The sequence below is a fragment of the Otolemur garnettii genome, unplaced genomic scaffold (genome assembly GCF_000181295.1).
Source record: "Otolemur garnettii isolate 467f Iridium unplaced genomic scaffold, OtoGar3 scaffold00202, whole genome shotgun sequence".
Taxonomy (NCBI): domain Eukaryota; kingdom Metazoa; phylum Chordata; class Mammalia; order Primates; family Galagidae; genus Otolemur; species Otolemur garnettii.
In genome coordinates, this window is record NW_003852597.1 from 541,142 (window position 1) to 546,034 (window position 4,893).

Genomic DNA, 4,893 nt, shown 5'->3' on the forward strand with positions numbered 1-4,893 from the left:
CCACCTTAGGTGTACGTGGCTGGCGCCTTAGCCTGTTGAGCTATAGGCGCCGAGCCAAGTGCCAGTAGTCTTTATAATCTACTCTAACTCTGGACCTTCGGCTTTAGGACAGGTTTAGTTGGTTGGGTATTTTCAAAATTACTTTTTTTCTTTCCTGTTTTGAGTCTATAGAATTTTATGTGTAGATTAGATAATTGTATGTCTGTGTAGAGCTCTTTTAAACTGTATAATTCAGTTCTACTCAGTGTGTGTAGAACTCTTTATTATTAATTTTGAGACAGAATCTCATTCTGTGATCCAGGAAGAATGCCCTGATGTCACAGCTCACAGCAACCTTAAGTTCTTGGGCTCAAGCAGTCCTCTTGCCTCAGCCTCCTAAGTAGCTGAAAGTACAGGTGCCTGCCTTAACAACCTGCTAATTTTTCTATTTTTCTAGTAGAGATGTGGTCTTGCTCTTGCTCAGGCTGGTCTCGAGCTCCTGAGCTTACCAGGCGTCCTCAAACTACCGCCCACAGGCCACATGCGGCCTGCGCAGGACATTTATCCAGCCCACCGGGTGCTTTTGCAGCCGCTGCCTGTTCTGCTTAGCAGCTGACTCATCCCAGGGCCCACAGTCCAGCCCTCCAACGGTCTGAGGGACAGTGAACTGGCCCCCTGTATAAAAAGTTTGAGGACCCCTGGTTTAGGTGATACACCTGCCTTGGCCTCCCAGAATGCTAGGATTACAGGCAGAACTCTTTGATTAAGTATCTCTGTATAAAATGTATTAACAGCCAGCAAACCTCCTAACAGAACTTATGTATATTCTTGTCTTACAAGTGTGCTACTGTTACTTCTTGATACCGTTCTTTAAGTGGTAGGGATTCTAGTCACATAGACTTCTGGCTCAGTGCCCATAGCTCAGTGGTTAGGGTGCCAGCCACATACACTGAGGCAGGTCGGTTCAAACCTCGCCCGGGCCTGCTAAACTATAATGACAACTGTAACCAATAGCAACAAAAAAATAGTCAGGCGCTGTGGTGGGTACCTATAGTCCCAGCTACTTGGGAGGCTGAGGCAAGAGAATCGCTTAAGCCCAAGAGTTACAGGTTGCTAGGAACTGTGATGCCATGGCACTCTACCAACTACGACATAATGAGACTCTGTCTCAAAAAAAAAAAAAAAAAAGACTTCCTATCCTAGGTCTAGCAGAGCAAATCTATAATAGAGTCCGATAGCCTGAATTTAAAGTATTTATCTTATATTTCAGGTCTCATTGCTTCTTTTAATTTAGAAATAATTGCAGAGTTGGTAATTCTTTCTTTAATCTAGAAAGGAATCTTTCTTTGGCCTCAAGCAAGCCTCCTTCACCCTCTGCCTCAGTTTCACAATCAAGAAAATGGGGATAATGATCCCAACTAGTTGTTAGAGGTTTAGTTATTTAAATCCTTTGATATAGAAAAAGGCCATTGTTATATACCTTGTGAAACAGCTAACATGCTACAACAAAGAACAAACTATGTTGGAGACAGCTTATTAGAAAGATTGAGCATATGTGCTATATTTAGATGTTCAAAAAGCTAAATATAAGTTATTCTCAATTGAGTGTTTGATGTCTTTATCAAATTATAAATCTGTCATTCTCTCCTGGAGCCTTTCATTTTGCACAAGGATTTGTTTTTGTCAGATTTCTATCTGCTTGAAAGGAGTGAGTACAGTTTGGTCAAGGGGAAGATCTGAAAACTTGGTCCCAACTTGCTTAAATACTTTATGAAGTGGCACCTTTCCTTCTTCTGACTGCTTTGATGGGCTGTGGTTTCCTGGGACAGCCCCGGAATATCCTGGATGGTGCCGCCTTTGAGCCCACTGGTAGCATAGTGAAAAGCTCAGAGCTTGTGGCAAAAACAATTTAGATGTCGGAATTTTGGAGCATTTTTTTTTCTTCAGAAAATCTCAACAGAGCTTTTCTTTTAATTGTACTAACCTTGTATATGTATCCACAAGCTTAAAATGTTTTCATCTTACCTTTTCACAGATCACTGTTTATTGGAATTCTGGTCTATAGGGTGGGGCTTCTGCAGTATTGGGCATTATTTGGTAGTCAGAAAACTTGCAAGCTCTGTAGCTGAGCCTGATTTCTTTGAGTCTTTTTCCTTCTGTAGGACTCTTTCATGAAATGAAGGGCTATAGGGTATGAGTAAAAGGTACTAGCTAGGAATTGTGATAGTACAGGCTGTCATCCTGAACTTTTATCTTTGGGTAATAAGCAGCTCCCATGGCTTAGATGTTTGGAACTCTTGGTAGGATCAGCTGCCCTTCTCTGAATCATGAGGAAACACTACAGCCTAACTAGTGGATTGGTCCAGTACAACATATGGGAAGTCAGTAAGCATTCTGTCACGATGACCAACAAGTTCATTTGAAGTAGCCTTTAGCTAGCTACGCTTTTAACTTAGGTATCATCTGCTCTAATAAGCCTTCCCTGGCTCTCTAAAATTATCTGTCATATCATCTCTCTTCACTAAACTGTGGGACAAGAACTATATCTGGACCTAGCACAGAGAGTATGCATTATATATACCATAGCCTGCGTGGGTTAGACAATAAACATTTCTCCCAGTTCTGGAGACAGAAGTATCCAAGATGAAGGCACTGGCAGATTCATGTCAGTCAGGGCCTACTTTCTGGCTCATAGATGGCAGTCTTCTCCCTGTGTCCATACATGGTAGAAAAGGTGAGGAAGCTTTCCAGGGGGATCTCTCTCTCCTTGAGACAGAGTCTCACTCTTACCCCAGGCTACTGTGCCATGCTGTCAGCCTACCTCACAGCAATCTCAAACTCCTGGGCTCAAGCAATCCTTCTACCTCAGCCTCCTAAGTAGCTGAGACAACAGGTACCTGCCAGAACACTCAGCTAATTTTTCTATTTTTAGGAGGGACGGGGTATTACTCTTGCTCAGGCTGGTCTTGAACGCCTAAGATTAAGCAATCCACCTGCCTGGGCCTCCCAGAGTGCTGGGATTACAAGCATGAGCCCCCTTACCTGGCTTAGAGTTGTACCTGATTTTATTACCAATTTTCATTTGAATCCACTGATTTTATTTTTGTCTCTTGGCCAGAAACTGATTGATTCTGAAAGTTTTGTGAGAAGACAGGGTGAGAAACAGAGTCACTCACACACACCTAGATAAGATGGTAGAGAAAAGGAGAGGGAGGTCCCAAGCATTTTAGATAGGAATACTCAACCCATAATGCCTCCTCATCTAGAGCATAGTTCTAGATAAAGAATTGAGAATAGATTTTTTTTTTAGAGACAGAGTCTTACTTTATCGCCCTCAGTAGAGTTCTGTGGCTCACAGCAACCTCCAACTCCTGGGCTTAGGTGATTCTCTTGCCTTAGCCTCTTAAGTAGCTGGGACTACAGGTGCTCGCCACCACGCCCAGCTATTTTTTGTTGCAGTTTGGCCAGGGCCTGGTTCGAACCCGCCAACCTCGGTATATGGGGCCAGTGCCCAACTCACTGAGCCATAGGTGCCGCCCTATAATCACATAATTTTATGCCATACAAGACTTCAGAGATGGTACAGCCTTCTCATCCTATGCATAAGGCCGTGGAGGCCCAAAGAGAGAGTGACTTATCAAGGTCACATGTGAAATTAATAAGAAAACATACCTAAAACCCCTGGCGGTAGGCAAAGAGACACCTCATTGGTGGTGTTACTCTTACATCAGTTGGGCACAGTAGACTGATAGCCCTTTGTTCATCCTAGCTTGGTGCCTAGATTGGTGGGCAGAGCTGTTTTATGCCTGGTGCACAGAAAAAAAAATTATGCTATTTAAATGTGTGTCTTTTGCTAATAGGTATGGTTGAATTTGTGTAAATTTATTGCTAACCCCATCCCTGATGGTAGATCTAGAGTAACTCCACAAGGGCAATGGTTTGTTTTTTCGTTTGTTTGTTTGTTTGTTTATTTTTGGCTGGGGCCAGGTTTGAACCCACCACCTCTGGTATATGGGGCTAGCACCCTACTCCTTTGAGCCACAGGCACCGCCCTGTTTGTTTGTTTTTTTGAGACATAATCTCACTGTGTCTGAGCTTAAGCAATTCTCTTGCCTCAGCCTCCCAGGTAGCTGGGACTACAGGCGCCTGCTACAATGCCTGGCTAGTTTTTAGAAAGGAGGTCTCCCTCTGGCTCAAACAGGTCTCTAACCTATGAGCTCAGGCAATCCATGTGCCTGGACCTCCCAGAGCGCCTGCTAGGATTACAGGCGTGAGCCACCGTGCCTGGTCTAAGAGGAAAGGTGTGTTTTTGTTTGTTTGTTTGTTTGTTTGTTTTGCAGTTTTGGGCTGGGGCTGGGTTTGAACCCGCCACCTCCGGCATATGGGGCTGGTGCCCTACTCATATGAGCCACAGGTGCCTCCCAGAGCAAAGGTTTTTATCTGGTTTATTCATGAATCTATCTTCAGAGGCTAGAATAGGCCTGGAACATACTAAGCATTCAATAAATATTTACTGAATGAAAAAAAAGAAAAGAAAATGTACCTAATGTTAGAAGTAACTTTTTTAGAGTGATTAAAGCACTGGCTTTTAAAATTTGTTGGGGCGGTGCCTGTGGCTCAGTGAGTAGGGTGCTGGCCCCATATACTGAGGGTGGTGGGTTCAAAACAGGCCCCAGCCAAACTGCAACAAAAAAATAGCTGGACATTGTGGCGGATGCCTGTAGTCCCAGCTACTCGGGAGGCTGAGGCAAGAGAATTGGGTAAACCCAAGAGCTGGAGGTTGCTGTGAGCTGTGATGCCACGGCACTCTACCCAGGGTGACAAAGTGAGACTCTGTCTCTAAAAATAAATAAATAAAAATTTGTTGTCTTGGCTCGGCGCCTGTGGCTCAAGTGGCTAAGGCGCCAGCCACAT

The 4,893-nt window shown here is 44.0% G+C and overlaps 1 protein-coding gene and 1 pseudogene across 1 annotated transcript in view; both read left to right on the forward strand.

Moving 5' to 3' along the window:
- EIF2B3 (eukaryotic translation initiation factor 2B subunit gamma) overlaps window positions 1–4,893 on the forward strand; it is a 102,617-nt gene that overhangs the window by 23,525 nt on the left and 74,199 nt on the right. The gene's annotated exons all lie outside the window — the stretch shown is intronic.
- LOC111721926 lies at window positions 3,656–3,798 on the forward strand (annotated as a pseudogene).